Genomic DNA, 18,293 nt, shown 5'->3' with positions numbered 1-18,293 from the left:
AGGAGGCGGCGGCGGGCCTCTCTCTGCTCGCGGCGGCCGCGGCCCCTGCTCGGCCGGGCGTGCGCGAGGCGAAGGTGGAGGCAGAGGTGGAGGCGCGACTGGGCCGCGGCAAGGCGAAGGTGGAGGGAGCGCGCCTCCTAGGGCTGCAGCTGCTGGTGGTTGGGGCTGCGCGCGTCGGGAGTCCGGGCCCCGTGCCACGTCGGCGATAGTGCGCCGTCCGCAACGCGCTGGAAGTGGCGGACCGGAGGAGCCGCGCTAAGATACCGTGCCTTTTACAGATCGGGGTTTTTTTCTCTAAAATCCTACTGCAAACGGAATACTGCGTGGGATAGAGCTCCCACTGCGGAGAGCCTAAACAAGGACAAGACATGACCTACGTTTTAGGTCAAGCCAGCATGTTTTTTTTTAAATATTTGTACTTCATATTATTTCTCACGCGCTTGACTGTACGGAACACATAGCACAGAGGAGAGAACCCAGACATGAGACATCATTCAAGATCGTCATTTGGCAAACGAAAGAATCTTCATCGAGTGCCTTGAGCAGTTGAGCTGAAGAACAGCAGCTTTGACAATTCCAAAAGCAGGAGCTAGTGGAGAAGTTTGGTGACCTCTCTATCCTTTAGATCATCCCCAACCCTCCTCGTAGGATGTTGTCCATAGCATTAATGAGGGTGCTACATAAGCAATTTGATGACATGACAAGAGAGTTAATGAGAAAAATGATAGACATGGTTTCTCATACAAGACACCATGTCTACACAAGAACCAAGAAAGAAAGAAGAGTGATAGGGTGAGACAAAAGAAAGAAGAGAGAGGATTGGATAAAATTTATTTTCTTCATTTGTCATAAACACTATGTAGAGTAGTTTCTTACTCTCTTTTTTTTAGACATCACCTTTAGAAATTATGGGTTGGGGATGGCTTAAGGCTCTTTAAACAATAAACAACATCACTGCATGCATGTTGACATAAATGTCAGTGCTGAATATCTGATTCGTGTCGCCCTTAAATTGTAGTCGTGATGTGTAGCCCTCACTTGCTCCTCTCTCTTTCCCTCTCTTTCATCTCCATTCCCCTTGCTTCTGAACCAATGCCAAGTGGATGTGGCCGTCACTTCTGGCATGAGAGCACGCCGCGGCACTTGAGGAAAACGAGAAAGAGGCCACCTCCCTGCTCTCTATCCCGAGTTCTCCGAAGACTCCCTCTGTGTCTGTTCGCTGATCCTGGTCAATGGCATCGGCGGTTTCAGCTCGGGCGTCGTTGGGTAGGTGCCAAGATCATCGCTGCTGCCGGGAATCGTCTTGCATGGAGGCCGTCGCTGCAGAATCAGAAGGTGGTGCAGTGAGTTATTATAAGAGACGCAAGAGCTAGCCGATGTATTGTTGGCTTGTTGCAGCAACTATAGGCAAGTCTAATTCTTGGCTAATTCGATTATCTTCAGATTTCTCTTTTCCTGGAAAAGAAACATATCCTCTTGTATTGCTTGCGAACAGAAGTCTCTCTGTGATTGGTGCCAGAGAGATCTCTGACTGTACGTGTGTGCACAGGTATTATTATCGAGTGTGATTTAATTTGGTTTTGTGATCGGTGAGGCCGCAGACTAGACGAGGGCGCCACGAAGCGGTGCTCATGGAGTCCTCTGGGCCGACGCTGGCGAGCAAGAGATCCGACGTGCCGGAGTTGTTTACCGAGGACGAGAAGGCGATGTGCGTCCCACGTAGAAACTTTTTTTTCTCTCTCAGGACCAGAAGGCCATTCGCGCCGAGGATTCCTCGATCCTCGTCCCGTGGTCGGACGGGAAGGCCATGAGCATCGGAACACTAACACCCAACTAAAATTAGAACATGGTACCAAATAATGCTGCTATTCATTCAGAATGGTTCCACCAAATCCTTGCACAGCCAGAAACACAGCTTTAACTGGTCAGTGAACCCCTACAGAATACCGCATCCAAAAGTGACACTCTGGGTTGATGTACATCAAGGCAGCACCTGAGCTTCGGCTAATGTTTCAGCTACACTATCATTTGCAATAGACCCTGAATCTTCAGGCCGGGCCTGACAGCTTCCACTAGCATCATCATTGGTCACTGATCCCGATTCTTCAGGCCACTCTGGTTCGCACGGTCTCCATATTGTACCGGTGGGCTCATCCATCAGGGAAATGCCTAGAGAAGCAAGATGCATCCTGATCCCGTCAGACACCTCAAACTGCTTGTTCTTCCTTGCGGCAGTTCTCTGCTCAATCAGCTCTTGCAACTGCTCTTCAGTCAAACACGCTCGCTTTAATGCCTTGCCCTTCAGTTGCTTCAGTACCTGTTGAATCAGAATTTTGATCATTAAAATGTAGAAACCATAATTGGACGACAACTCTAGACAGTTGGCTTTTACTTATTTATTAAGAAGCGCAGCGGCTCTCGTACCTCTGCCAAAGATGAAGGTGGCATCAGACCAAGTACTGATAGTTTATCTTTAATTTCTATCTCCATAGCGTTAAGATCTTGGATGTAATCTACCGGTTGTTTCTGTGGTTGCTGCTGCTTCTTCTGCTGCTGTTTCAATTTTTGTTGCAGCTTCTGAAAGTAGAGAAGGCGTCAAATCAACCACAAAGTCAAAAGAAAAAGATAGTGCGAAGATATGATTCCGAAACAATCAAAACTTGGAAATTGGAAGCACAACTGCACAAGAAACAGTACCAACATATCTTCAAATCATCCAAATCGCTGTTTATGGTTCTCAGCAGTTTCATGAAGCTTTTATCCAGAACTTTCGTGGTTTTAAGATCATCTGACATATATTTCAAGAATTTTGAATGGTGCTTTTCGACCAGATTGTGCTTCTTATCTGGGACTGGGATAGAGATGCCCTCTTGGTGATATTTAGACAACACTTCTTCGCAGTCATACAACGTCTACATGGAATACAAATTAAGCGAATTTAGACAAAAAGATAATAAATTACCAAATCCATTAAATTGGTTAGATGTTATCATGTTAACTCAAACCAATATTTGAACTGAAGCACCTCATAAATGTAGCACACACGCTGTGATGCATTCTCAATTCCTTTATCAGAATGATTCACATCGGATCTATAATGTGTGTGAATGAGGAAAAACCGTAAGGCCGTTGGATGGTATAGAGAAATAATCTGAAAGAAAATAATTGTTAGAGGTCTCGAGATCAACTAAAACTGTAAAGTTGAACTAGACAAAATGTTAAAACAGCCACGTGCTCACTCCATACATCTCTGATTGTGAAGAAGTTATTCTCTGATTTTGACATTTACTGGTCATCCTTGTTCACAAAGCCATTATGCATCCAGCATTTTACCTCACTCTCTGGATAAGCCGCTTGGCTTTGTGCTACTTCATTTTCGTGGTGAGGAAAAATCAAATCTTTCCCTCCACCGTGAATATCAAACACATGTCCTAAATAGTGAGCACTCATTGCACTGCATTCAATATGCCATCCTGGTCTTCCACGGCCCCAAGGGCTTTCCCAGAAGGGCTCACCCTCTTTAGCAGACTGCATACAATGATTCACAAAGGATGAAAAGAAAGTGGAAACATACATGAGTAAGCTAGAGGGTCATTCATCCATTTCATCTATACCAACAGGCTACGCCAATTGCCAATGATATGTGGGCTCTAGTCCTATAAATAACTGACAGACAAGAGACAGGTGGTATAGATGAAAGATAAACCTTGGTTTGTATGAAATTATTCCTAAGCTAGAAATATCAATGCACTGAAATTACCTTCCACAAGGCAAAGTCTGCAGGATTACGCTTTCTTGTATCGACAGCGACACGTTCACCCGCACGATTTTGACCAAACATCCTTCCAGATAATTGGAGATATTCAGGGAAACTATCAACTGAAAAGTAAACATCCCCTTCTATAGCATAGGCATGCCCATTCTCAATTCTCTGTCCAGAAACAGACACAAAGTGTAAATATCGTGATTGCTGAGTAAATAATTTCTTGTGATATAAAAGATAAAAGGGTCACAGTGCAATTTTGTAGGGCCAGTATGATATACAGTAAGTTAAGCATAATTGCAATGCTTAACTTGATATGACACGCAAGAATCTGGCCTTGTTCTGCATTAATTTTTAAGGTGAGTTAATGTAATCATCCAATTGCTTTTGTTTGCAACAGATGCAGTGTTATGAAAAGAATAGTAAGCCTACTGAGTTGGTATTATTTGCCACAATACTTGAACATACCTTGGTTATCAACTCTATAATGTGCTTAATGTGCTCTGTAACACGTGGCTCGTGAGTAGGAGGCAAGCACTGGAGCTCATCCATATCAAGACTGAATTCATTGATAAACCGGCTACTCAAGCTTTCAACTGTTTCGCCAGCTTCATTAGCTTGCCTAATAATCTGTACAATCAAAGCGAGCTTGTAACACCCTGCCCGGATACTCCGGCCATTGGCCTGGATACTCCGGGCGTGAAGTTTCTATTTCCCCTAATTTGGTCATCTGGGTCCCACAAATATAATAAACACTCTATTTCTCTCTCTCTCACCAGCTCACTTTCACTCCCTCCCCGTTTCCTCGCTTCCTCTCACTCCCTCACCTTGCCCTACCTCTCCCCCAAGCCCTAACCTCCAGATCCCCCATCCCAACTCGACCCCAAAGCCATAGAAGCTTCCAACCGGCGTGGGCAACCTTCCTCTCCATGTGTTCCTCCCTGGGGAGACTTCGTTTTCAAGTTCTTCGTGCAAGCAAGGCTTGATTAAGGTACTCTAGCTTGTACTAGTTCAATCCGTCTTTTGGGATGTTTAGAAGGGTTTCCCCTGGTCAATAATCTCTTTTTGCATCACTTAAGCGGATCCCATCATCGTTTGGGCGATGCCCTAGCTCGGGCTGGGCAGAAAGTTGTGACCGGTATGGTCTGACCGGTTGGGGTCCGGATACTCCGGGTATAAGCCCGGATACTCCGGGTTTGGAACACTCTGGGCGAAACTCCGGGTATAAGTCCGGATACTCCGGGTTTGGGACACTCCGGGCGAAACTCCGGGTATAAGTCCGGATACTCCGGGTTTGGGACACTTCGGGAGAAACTTCGGGTATAGGCCCGGAAACTCCGGACTTGGGGGGCCCGGACACTCCGGATAGTGGTCCGGATATTCCGGATCTCTGGAAATGTTGTCAACTAGTATGAGTGTATTTTTATGTAGATTATTAGTACTTATACTCGTTCAATGACTAATTTATCATTACAAGTCATAATTGCATTTCTCATATCATATGCATACGTGTAGCAGCCGCCGTAGAGGAGGTTGTGTACGAGGTGATTGCGGAGCCCGAGGAGCAGCCGGAGCAAGCCAAGCAGGAGGTTCACAAGGACTCGGCCCAAGGCCTAGTTGATCCTAGCTCTGAGCAGCAGCCCAAAGGCAAGCCCCGGTGCATGATCTACTATTTCAAATTATGAAACACTATATATCTATTATTTGTGCATTACATTTCAGGAATTGATTGAAACCCTAATTGCATGATCCCTAGGTTCCCTGGGCCTTATACTAGTATGTGTAGGTCGGTAGCACTGCTATGCTTAATAGGTCTCGGTAGAAGTCGAGTAATTTCCTATTACTCGCGAGATATAGGATGTCCTTATGTCTTATTATATGAGTTATTATGTTCAAGATGAGATGGATGGAAAATTGGAGACCGGGCAGGGAATGTTTAGCCCTGTCTGTGTCGGTTAAGGACCATTCGTTGTCTGGCCCTGTTGATCGAGTTTGAACAATACTAACCACATGCCGGGAGTAGGAGGTAGTCGAAACCGGTAAGCCTAGTACTGCCCTGCTTCGAAAATACAGAACTTCATCACCACCCCTTAGGGCGAGTCGAGTAGTCGCGGAGAATTGGGGATGCATGTATTTACTTTTGGTGGTCTCTCGTTGAGCTCGGCTGACTATATGTAGGTGGGGCGGTTCTGTAGTTCGAGGCGGGGAGGGGAAGGGTTGGCTCGTAGGGTCCGACGGGGCTTTTGCGTGCCGTGTTGGTTAGGTCTACCTTGCAAGGTTAAATCGAATCAATTCGCCGTCAGTTGCTCTCGGATATGAGCACCTTGATCGCAGCACCGCATCGTAGTAATGCTTTATGGAATATAAGTGATGGTTGGAATTGTTTATCCTGAATTAATATTCAATGTTTGCTATGGTTGCTTAGAAGATGCAATTACTAGTTGATGGTTTAAACATATAGAATATGGAGTTAAAAGTTGAAATTAAGGAATTACTTTAGTTGCTTTTTCTGCAAAATAAACCACCAGCCAAATGCCTTGCATGTCTAGGTATGTGGGTTAAGTACACCCACTGGTCGGGTAAGTCTTGCGGAGTATTAGTTGCTCAGGGTTTGTTGCCACCCAAAAATGTATTTCAGGACACCCCGACGTCGACTTCTGCCCCTACTGTGCCAAGTTCATCCGCCGAAATGCAGAGGGGTGGGAAGTGGTGGATCGAGACCAGTAGAATAGGAAGGCGGCGGGTTGCACACTTGAGGACAGAGTGTGCAGCCCCTCTGTTTTGCTTGAACCGGTCTGACCGGTAGGAGGTACCGGTCTAACCAGTGGTCTTGGGCAGGTCATAGGTAACTGGTCTGACCGGTTGAGAGAACCGGTCTGACCGGTTGAACATAATCTGAACTACAGTAGTTAGTAAAGTGTAGGTCCTTTCTTATCGAACTTTGGTTACATCTATTGTAAAACTTGTAAAGTATGTAAGCTAGTGTATATTTGAACTCGGTTTGGAAAACTATTGTATTTGAACTAAGTTTGTAAAAGTTATGTACTATCTTATGTTGTGTTGTGTATTTTCAAGTATTCGTCATGTTTGTACCATCTGCGCCCGCCTTCGCGTGGGACTACCGGTGTTGTTTCGATCGGGCCGTGGGTTGAGAAAGGATCGCCAAATTAAACCATTAAGCTAATGCGTCCGATGTGTTCAAATAACGGTCATTACGCTTAATTTAGAATTTTAATTTGGCGGTTCCGTCACAGAGCTCAGGGGTCAATATAGAATTAAAGGTTAGGAAAATACACTGCAAATATAAAGACACTAGAGAGCATCTGAATAGAAAGAGTAATTTTACAGCACCATGCAATTCCTATATACTCCCTCTGTTTCTTTTTATTGGACGTATTAAGATTTGGGAAAGTCTGTAGAAGCATATTTTGACCACAAATTTCTCTACAATATATTATGATTTGCTAAAAATTCAATATCGCCATACAAGATCAATCAAATATGAGTCCATCGATACAACCTTTGTACACTAAGCATGCGTATTATTTCACAAATTGTTAGTTTAACAGGTTTACCTTTTCAATTCCTAATATGCCCTATAAAACAATGGAGGGAGTACTCTTAACTTGAAAGCAAAGATCCACATAAAAAAATTTCTAAGATTTCCTCTTCAAACCATGCAAACATTCAGCAAAACAAAGTGATGATGTTGCAGGTGAGGGAAACTTTGGCACTGGTGAAAATAATGGATTTTTTATCTTTTATATTGCAAAAAAGGGAATGCACTCCTTCGTTAAAAGGAAGTCATACATAATTTGTTGAACCCACACAGTCAGTAAAAATAAGAAAATTCACCTTTCATTTATCAATTATTAGTGGACTTTCAGAATGATCTGTGCGTTTATTACCTTATCATCGATGTCTGTAAAATTACGCACATATTCGACTTCATTTCCCAAGAATTTAAGATACCTGCATGGAGTATGAGAACGATTACCGGACAATGTGATATGAAAGCCAAAAGAGCAAACGTAGAAGTACTGAAAGCTTTACAGTACATTTTAACTCAACCTTAGCATATGAAAATTTGGCTGTTGCATTGTGAAAGTGATCGGATGCTCTAGTCTAAGAGGGGGAGGGGGTGAATTAGGCACTTTAAAATCTTAACCTATAACTCCAACTAGTTTGCACAAAAACTTAATCTAAAACATGCTATCTAGATGTGCAACTATGGTTCTTCTAGTGTGAAACTCTCATCCCAAAAGAGTTTAACAACCTATAGCCAATCCTATCAAGATACTACTCTAGGAAAGGAGGGATGAGAGGAAGCAAACTCTCGACACGAGGATTTATCCCGTAGTTCGGATTGCCACAAAGGCGCCCCTACATCACGTTGTTGAAGCACTCACGAAGAGTATCGCTTCCCGGCAATCAAGTCTCTTCCATGAACACAATCACGGTCACCTTGATCCCGCTTTCCACTAAGGGAGCTTGCCCACGAAGGAGGGGTCTCCGTCTCCCGCACAATATTGTCGACGCCGCTCCACACCAAGCCGAAGGGTCGTTGACGTGCCGGCGAGCCACCAATGCTCCAAGAGGCCGGCACACCGAGATACAAGTGTGGTTCACTCTAGAACCAATGCACAAGGCTGCAACACCTTGCTCTCTCACTCACTTAGGAGCTAACCTAGCACTAACACTCGCAAAGCTTGTGCTAAGGACTAAGGATTTGATCTCTAAGCTCTTGGATAGCTTGGAGGTGTTCTTGGGTGTGTGTGTGATGTCTTTGGAACTCCAGCAAGCTTCAAATGGCCGGGGGTGCCCATATATATAGCCTTCCAACTTGAACTAGCCGTTTAGAGCCATTGGGCATTTTTCTGCGTAAGCGTCGGAACTTCCGGTGCTAGGGCATCGGTTCTTCCGGTCACACTGAGCTCAGAAGTAGCCGTTGGCTTCTCTGACACAGTTGCAGCAAATCCTGGGACCATCAGTTAAACCGATGCTAGGACGTCGGTTAAATCGGTTAAACCGATGTCACTTGATCTTCTCGTAGCCGTTGCACTTGATCCTTCTTTACCGACGTCATTGCACCGATGTATTGCTCCGGTGGCCATCGGTTCTTCCGGTGCTGAAGGATTGGCTGCTGTGCGCTTGACATCGTCTCTGGACAATAGTACGTCGATTGCACCGATGCCTATTCCTGACCCGTCGGTTAAACCGGTGCCACTGAGTTTTCCTCACTTGGCTCAGCATGCACGACCAAATGCACTGATGTGGGGGCATCGGTGTATCTGGCAACCATCGGATGCACCGATGGTAGGGCATCAGTTTAACCGGTGCAGCTGAATCTGTATTTTTTCGTCCAATTTGTCGTGGCGATCTTTTGGCACCTCTACGCCAGATTGGACTTGACATCTTGATGGTGGATTGGACATGGCGTCTCGACAATAGATTGAACATTGCGTCTTGACGGTAGTTTAGACATTTTGAATTATATCCATGGGACCTAAAAACTCCTACAAATGTGATCTCACAAACTTATTAGTCTTATTAATTATATTGTCACTCAATCACCAAAATCACAAACAATGGCCTAGAAGAGGCCATGTTCCTTACACATTGAAATGGTTTGATTTGAACTATGATAAAACTACTATATCACTGTTATGCCCATTAGCTGATCTCAACATGTTCCAAGTTAGGCAGAACATGTTGAATATATGGGAGTAATTTATGCTGCTGACTGAACGAAAAATTCAAGGCTGGATGCAAACGGTTTACTCCTCGCATACACCAGCAGGGCAACACCAATCTATGTATTGTATCAGAGGCGACTAGGAACTAATGCAATCAAACATCACCCGATCCAGGTACTCAGCTCCCAACCAGAGCGCCGCAGACAAAACATAAACCCACAACACCACAGTCCACAATGGAGCCGCCATGAATCACACCACTGGACAATTCCCCAATTGCGTGAACATATCGAACAATTCCACATACAAGCAGCGAGACAATAGGAGTCCACTCAATTACCAAACTCGAGGTGCTCACAACTTAAAGCCCCGGAAGCAAAACGCATCGCTTTACAGAAACCGACCCCAGAAATTTCTCATCTAGGAAGACCCGCAAGATCCGAGATTGATACCTGTACAGCACGTCGAAGGCAACGTAGGCCCGGGCGTGGCCGACGTGGCTGAAATCGTAGGGCGTGATGCCGCAGACGTACATGCTGACCTTGCCCTCCACCCGCGGCTTGAAGGGCTCCTCCTCTTATTCTTCTTCTGTAGGAGGGAATTATGAGATGTATTCCTCCAAATTCTAAATAGGTGGATATATATAGACATATACATGAGTTTCTGGATGGGCATCTATATATGGGCTTAATATACTCCAACACCCCCCGCAAACTACCGGCGCAGCGGTGTTCAAGACTGGACAACAAGAAAACCAACACAACACCCCCCGCAGTCTGAACAACCGTCGCGGCGGTGTTTAAGACTGGACAGGAAGCAAGTACAAAGGGCAAATACCCCCCCCCCCCCCCCCCCGCAGCCACAACTAGCCACCCGTCACGTTGAGACTGGAGCGAAACTCCGAGAAGATCGAGGAGGGTAGTCCCTTGGTGAATATGTCGGCAAACTGAGAGGTGGTCGGGACATTAAGTACCCGAACATCGCCGATGGCGACCCTGTCGCGCACGAAGTGTAGGTCGATCTTCACATGCTTCATCCGCTGGTACTGGGCGGGGTTGGTGGAGAGATACACGGCGCTGACGTTGTCGCAGTAGACGAGCGTGCTCCTGGCGAGCGGGCTGTGGAGCTCCGCCAAGAGCTGTCGTAGCCAGAACGCCTCCGCCACGTCGTTAGCGACAGCACGGTACTCCGCCTCGGCACTGGAGCGGGAGACAACCGGCTGCCGCTTGGACGACCAGGAGACCAGGTTGCCGCCCAGAAAGACGGCGTAGTCGGAAGTGGAGCGGCGAGTGTCCGGGCAGCCAGCCCAGTCGGCGTCGGTGTAGACAACCAGCTCAGTTGAGGATGAGCGGTGAAGCACCAGGCCGAGGACCATAGTGCCACGGACGTAGCGGAGGAGACGCTTCAGTGCAGCAAGGTGTGACTCCCGGGGATCATGCATATGGAGACAGACCTGCTGAACAGCGTAGGTGAGGTCCGGCCTGGTGAAGGTGAGGTACTGCAACGCGCCGGCCAGACTCCGGTAGGCAGTAGGATTAGCCACCGGATCACCTAGATCAGCAGACAGCTTCACCTGAGTGTCGACAGGAGTGGAGCAGGGCTTGCAATCAGTCATCCCAGCCCGCTCAAGAATATCCAGTGCGTACTGCCGCTGGTGAAGGAGAAGGCCAGACGGGCGAGGCTCAACAGTGACGCCCAAGAAGTGGTGGAGCTGACCCAGATCCTTCATAGCAAACTCCTGCTGCAGAGAGGAGATGACACTCTGAAGCAACTGCTGACTGGAGGCTGTGAGCACAATGTCATCGACATAGAGCAGCAGATATGCAGTCTCGTCCCCACATCGGTATATGAAGAGAGATGTGTCAGACTTGGCCTCGGTGAATCCCAATGTCAGCAAGAACGTGGCGAACCGAGAGTACCAAGCCCGAGGAGTCTGCTTCAGACCATAGAGAGACTTGTTGAGCCGGCAGACCATATCCGGACGACTCGAGTCCACAAATCCCGCCGGCTGAGAGCAGTAGACAGTCTCTGACAGAGTGCCGTGAAGAAACACATTCTTCACGTCCAGCTGGTGCACAGGCCAATAGCGCAAGAGCACAAGCGAGAGGACCGTGCGTACCGTAGAAGGCTTCACCACTAGATTGAAGGTCTCATCATAGTCCACACCGGGCCGCTGAGTGAACCCCCAGAGACCCAGCGAGCCTTGTAGCGCTCCAGTGTGCCATCATCCCGACGCTTATGCGTCCAGATCCATTTGCCAGTCACCACATTGCAACCAGACGGACGCGGCATGAGGTCCCACGTCTGGTTGGCAAGAAGAGCCGCGTACTCCTCTTCCATCACGCGACGCCAGTGAGGATCCGCCAAGGCGTCGCGGACAGAGGAGGGCACCGGAAAGACTCGCGGCTCTCCCTCGGTGGCGGAGAGAGTCGCAGCCTGAGACGCCATCCGCCGAGTCACCATGGGATGGATATGCTGAGGATCCCGATGAATGATTGGTGGGTTGTACACCTCCGGCTCGTCTCTAGAGCGAGTCGGTGGAGGCGGCAGCGGCGACGGCGCCGGTGGAGGCGCCGCAGGAGCCTCCGGAGCAGGAGGCGGCTCCAGTGTCGGCACCGAACGATGCCGGTACACCTGCACTGGCTCAGCGTACTGCGGCGACGCCGATACACCTGCACCGGCTGAGCGTACCGCGCAGGTGCAGGGGAAGGCACCGGGGCCGTGCGTGGCGCAGTAGGAGACACCGGGTCCGCGCGCGGCCCAACAGGGATCACCGGAAGTGGTGCCGGTGCGCCGGAAAAACCTGCAAGGAAAGGACAGACAGGTAACGGTGGCTGAACCACCGGGTCAGTCGGAAACAACGACTCCAGCTCGGGGTCAGGAAAAGGTGTGGAGGAGGTGGAGTAGGGGAAATCCGACTCGTCAAAGACGACGTGTCAGGAGATCAGAACGCGGCGAGAGGTGAGGTCAAAGCATCGGTACCCCTTGTGGTCAGTGGAGTACCCAAGGAACACACAATGAGTCGAGCGGGGCGCCAGCTTGTGAGAAGTAATGGCGGAGGTGTTAGGGTAACACGCACACCCGAAGACCCGAAGATGGTCGTAGCGAGGAGGGGTACCGGAAAGAGCGTGGTGTGGAGTAGGAGCAGGAGAAGCAGTGGACGGAAGACGGTTGAGCAAGTAGGTGGCGGTGTGGAGGCTCTCAGCCCAGAAACGCGGGGGCAGAGAGGCCTGGATCAGAAGGGTGCGCACGACATCGTTCGTCGTGCGAATCATCCACTCAGCCTTGACGTTCTGAGGAGAGGTATACGGACAAGACATACGCAGCTGAACACCCCGAGAGAGAAAGAAGGAACGGGAGGTGGAGTTATCGAACTCACGTCCGTTGTCGCACTGGACGGCCTTAACGGTGAGACTGAACTGAGTGGACACCCAGGCAAAGAAGTGGAGGAGGGTGGGGAAGGTCTCAGACTTGGCGCGCAAAGGGAAAGTCCAAGAGTAAAGAGAAAAATCATCAACAATGACCAGATAATATTTATAGCCAGACATGCTAAGTACAGGAGATGTACACAGGTCACAGTGAATAAGATCAAAAGCATGCGCAGCATGTGAAGAAGAAGAAGAAAAAGAAAGTCTAACATGACGACCTAACTGGCACGCATGACAGAGGTTCTTAGCAGGAGCCCTAGTACATGGAACATCGGTACTACAACTGAGCTAACCCAAAACGTCGCGGCCAGGGTGTCCAAGCCGGCGGTGCCAGGTGGTGGAAGAAGGCGTCACGGCAAAAGCAGCATACGAAGAAGAAGTCGAAGGCGGAGTAGCGGAAGCAGGAAGCCGAAGAGTGTAAAGGGGCCCTGGGCTATCACATCTGAGGAGCGGATACTGGGAAGCCGAATCCTTCACAGTAAGGCCAGAAGAGTCAAATTCGATAAAACAGGAGTTGTCAGCAGTAAACTGGCGAATGGAAAGAAGGTTGTAAATCATCTGAGGAGCAACAAGAATATTAGAAAGATGAGGAGTTGAATCCACGGCAGTGACAGGAAGGCAAGACCCATCACCAACCATGATGGAAGAAGGACAAGAGGGGTGTGGGGGTCGGACGGAAGAGAGGATACCGGCATCAGGAGTGGTGTGGAAGGAGACACCCAAGTCGGCAATCCACTCGGTGCTGACCGGCGGCGTCAGTCCCATGGTGCTGAAGGACTGCGCCAGAGTGGCCTGGTCCCACCCCCAGGCCAGGTCGGCTGCTGGCTGGGCTGAGCGGGCGGGGTCCAGGACGGCGCGAAGAAGGGAGTAGCACCGGTGAACATGGCCGCCGGCTGAGAATGAGGCCCCCCTCCCGGACCCTGGAACGGCCACATCGAGATGCGCCCTGACCATGGGTTGCTGAAGGATGGCCAGGGCGTACCTCCAGGGGCAGGGGCAGAAGCGGGAGCCGGAGCCGGAGTCAGTGCGCCCCGACAGCCTCCACCGGCACCGGTACCCCCAGGAGCAGGGCCACCAGTACTACCACCACCCCCACCCCCCGCCGACGACGTCCACGGCCCCCCACCTCCGGTCTGCCCGCCGGGAGCAGCACCAAGGAGCGAGGTGGCAGGAGCGGCGGAGGAGCAGCGATGAGCACGGTAGGGGTGGGCGAGGACGACCCGGGCGCGAGACCCCTGGTGATCTCCTCGAGGGCGAGGTTGTCCCGGACCTACAAGAAGGCGAGGAAGGGTATCTGGCGGGTGATCCAGGTCTTCAGGTGGTCGTAGGTGCTGCTGAGGCCCTGCAGGACATTGAGCACCAAGACCCGATCGGACACCGGACACCCAAGGTCGTGAAGAGCATCGGCCATGCCATTCATCCTCCGGCAGAAATAACCAACGGAGAGGTCCCCCTGCTCGATGGTGCGGAAGATGGCGTCGAGCTGGAGGGCGCGGAACTCGGCGTTGCCGAGGAACTGCCCCTCGAGCGCCACCCAGGCCTGTCGAGCGGTGCCGCCGTGGGTCCTGACGAGGTCCTGAAGATCCAGGGAGATGGTCTCGAAGATCCAGGACAGGGTGACGCTGTCGAGGCGCAGCCACACCACGTCCCACGCCTCGATCGGCAAGTCGACGAGGACGTGGTCATCGAGGGCGTAGCGGCAGAGGGCGAGCAGAACCTGGTCCCGCCAGCATCCGTAGAAGGATGACGTGGGGTCGAGGAGGACGGTGACCAGGGCCCGGATGTTCTGGACGCCAGCGGCCTGGAGGTGGTGCTGGGCGACCATGGGATCGGCCGGGTCGTACCGCGCTCCAGATCCAGTGGGCGGGGCCTGGTGTGAGGAAGAGGCGCCGGGCTCGGGGACGACGGGCGGCTGGCCAGAGGAGACACGAAGGAAGTGCTCCGCCTCGGCAACCCAGAGAGTGAGGGCGTCGGCCGTGGCGCGCTCACGCTCCCAAGCGAGGGCAGCCACGCGGACCCGCTCCTGGGCCGCCGAAGTCTCCGACTTTCCGGCGAGGAGGGCCGCGGCGAGAGCGGCGTCGGCCTGCTGCCCTCGAAGAGCGGCGGCGAGCGGCGCATCTGCGGGCGCCATCCCGAAGCCGGACCATGCAGCGACGACGGCGTGGTGGGCGGCGGCGGCTGGATCGGGCGCTGGGGCGTGCAGCAGGGTCGGATCGGCTCCTGCGCCCACGGCCCCTGCATCCCCTCCAGTAGCGGCGGCTGGTTCGGGCGCTGGGGCGTGCAGCAAGCCCGAATCCGCAGCGGGAGCCCGCTGCAGGGCGGCGCTGGCAGCGGCCGGCAGGGGCCCCGGCACCAGCTGCGGGCCCTGCCCGGGCGGCTGCAGCACCAGGCCGAGCTCGCCCGCGGCGGCAGCATTTGCAGCGGCCCTCGGCGCCGACGCGACGACGACCAGAGTGGCAGCCGGGGCGCACCAGGGCGCAGCGGCGGCGCCAGGACCCGCGCCCGCGCCTGCGCCGGCGGCGGCGGTAGGGTGCCAGGCGGCGGCGCCAGGACCGGCAGCGGCCGCCCAGGCTCCGGCGGCTGCAAAGGGTCCGGCGGCCGGCCTGTCAGCGGCAGCAGAGGAGGGTAGGGGAGGTAAGGAGGAGGAGGAGGGGGGCACCGGCGGCGGGCGGCCGACCATGGCTGCCGGCGGCGGCGGCTGGGAGGGGAGGGAGGAGAGAGAAAGAAACCTAACTCTTGGCTAATGATACCATGTAGGAGGAAATTATGAGATGTATTCCACCAAACCTTAGATGGGTGGGTATATATAGACCTATACATGGGCCTCTAGATGGGCCTCTATACATGGGCTCAATATACTCCAACATCTTCATCATTGAGTTGAAGAGCTGCAGCGGCGGCGGCTCCGACATGGTGGAGGATGAATGGGAGAGGGTTGATGGCGCTAAAAGCCTAAAACCCAACAAGTCGCGGCGGTTGTGCAGGAGGGGGAGAACCGGAGAACATAGGATCTTGCGATCGGATACCTGCCCGGGTGGGCTACGTTGGGAATCTTGCAAATACGACCCCCTTTATTTATAATTCTTAAGTTCCTTTTCTAACCTTTAGAGTCCTTGTTAAACGTAGTAATCATTTAAGGAGAAAATTAAGTCTGGTCCCAAATGTTAAGGAGTACTCCATCCGTCCCAAATTACGAGTCATCCTAAAAAGTTTAGAATAAATTAATAAAAATGTAAAATGATTATATTTGCTCCTATTTATTAGCCATATTTAGCAATAATTGATTCTTACATGTAAATGCACTTTCTAAATAAGGTAGAGTGACTTGATTTTTAGGACAAATTTTGAGTTCTAGAATGACTAGTTTTTTTGGACGGAGGGAGCAACTTTTATTCGTAATTACAATGTGGCTAACAATGGTGGCTTCGTGTGCAACTTTTAGTGGTGTGGTTTTAGATTGAAAGTGCTAATTACTTCCCAGAAATCTTGTGTTGCATAGGATTAAGTTACAGATTTAAATTAAACTCCAGCTAAAATGTACTTAGGGTCAAAATGAACATTTCCTGTATTTCGCTCTGTCCTCTATAGTTCGGCAAGCCCATCAATAATCCATTACCAATCGAAGTGCACAGCAGTACACTTGCCCGGTGCAGCTGATAGTCACTCGAAGCACCCAATCGACCAAGAGGAGAGCCGAGCGCTACCTGTAGAGAACGTCGAAGGCAACGTAGACGCGGGCGTTGCCGATGTGGCACAAGTCGTAGGTCGTGACGTTGCAGACGTACATCCTGACCCTGCCTTCGGCGACTGGCTGGAAGAGCTCCTTCTTCGTCACCAAATCGAAGAGCACATCCGCGGTGGTGTCGTCTTCTCCACCATGGTTGGGCTCGAGGGGGGAGAAGACGGGACGCGGTGAAGTTGCTGATCTTTTTTTATTTTTGATGTTTCTAAGCGAGTAAAGTTCATTTTTGACCATACAACTATCATCTGACTTCGATTTCGTCATCCAACTCTAAAATCATACATTCTTAACCATCAAATTATCAAAATAGATCATATTTGGCCATGAAACGGTTTTGATGGATGGTTTGGATGACGTGAAAGCCACGTGGTGGTGGTTCGGCTAGTGTGGACGTGACATGGCAGTGGGGCCACCCGTTAGCCCTCCTCTCTCTCTTCACTTCTCTCCTCTCCTCTCCGTCTGCGCTAGCCCACGGCAGAGCTTGAGCTCGCCCGGCCGATTGCCCCGCCCCGCGGCAGAGCTGCAGCTCGCCCTTGACCTATCCACGTGCGCTGCACTTGCCCTGCATCACTGCCTTCACTACCTTTGGTGGCGGCAGTGACTCCGCCCCATTACCCTCGCCGCCGCCGCCTCCACCCCCAAGATGGCGGCTAGGATGCCGATGGCGCACTCCTGCCCGCGGTTTGCCATCCCCTCCTCCGGTAGCACGACGAGGAGCATCTTCACGCCCATCCTTATAGCCGCCAGCTCCCGCACCGCGCTACCATCCCGGCCCCGACCCCTGCCGGAACCGGCCTCATCGCCGCTTCCATCTCCCTCTCGACCATTCGCAGCGCCGCCACGACCTCTCCCGCCGCGCATCCCCGGTGCCCGCCCCGCTCTCCGACGATGATGCCTGCGGCGGCTGGTGCGCCGTCACCTCCACTGCGTGAAGCTCTGCGATGCCGACGATGAGGACGATGAGTTGGATGACGACGAAACGACGTTCCTTTCCGCCCGCTGATGCTGAAGATTCCGTAGGACAAGAGCGCCTACAGCAGATCTCGAGTTCGCCGGGCGGCGGTGCTGGCCCATGGCGAAACTCCAGCTCGCATGGCCGGCGGTGCAGCGAGAGAGAGAGGTGGGCTTACACGTGGGTCCATTGCCACATGCATCCATGTCACCCAAATCAACTAGCAAAATCATCCGATGGTCCCATATGACCAGTTTTGATAGTTTAACGGCCAAGAATACCCGATTTTGAAGTTGGACGACCAAAATCAAACTCAAGAGCATCTCCAAGAGCTTTTCTATCTTGAGTGCGTTTTCTAAAAAAAAGAAGATAAAAAATTTCCATCCAACAGAAATTCTATCTACCTCGTCTTCTATCCTCGTTTTCTATCCAGGAGTACCGCTGAGCATCTTTGCCTAGCACTGAGTACTAACCATCCCTTTTTGGATTTTAGAGAAGCTGTTGAATTTCATCCCTTTTTCGCTAGCATTTCGTTTTATATAATAACTATATCAGAATTTTACCTATTCATAGACACAAGAGCTCTTAAAATGCTCTTAGATGATAGTAGGACGGCCAAAAAAAATACTGGTCAGCAGCCAGCAGCCGTAGAGGCCGGATATAATTTCGCACCGGAGTCCCTGCATTCAATCTGCGGAGTTCGGGAAATTCA

At 51.0% G+C, this 18,293-nt stretch overlaps 1 pseudogene; it reads right to left on the bottom strand.

Moving 5' to 3' along the window:
* Positions 1–1,879: 1,879 nt before the first annotated feature.
* On the bottom strand, positions 1,880–15,799 carry LOC120648268 (annotated as a pseudogene).
* Between the last annotated feature and the right edge of the window lie 2,494 nt (positions 15,800–18,293).

The sequence above is a fragment of the Panicum virgatum genome, chromosome 9K, assembly GCF_016808335.1.
Source record: "Panicum virgatum strain AP13 chromosome 9K, P.virgatum_v5, whole genome shotgun sequence".
NCBI lineage: Eukaryota > Viridiplantae > Streptophyta > Magnoliopsida > Poales > Poaceae > Panicum > Panicum virgatum.
The sequence above is the reverse complement of the archived record's forward strand: the minus strand, read 5'-3'. Positions and strand labels throughout refer to the sequence as shown.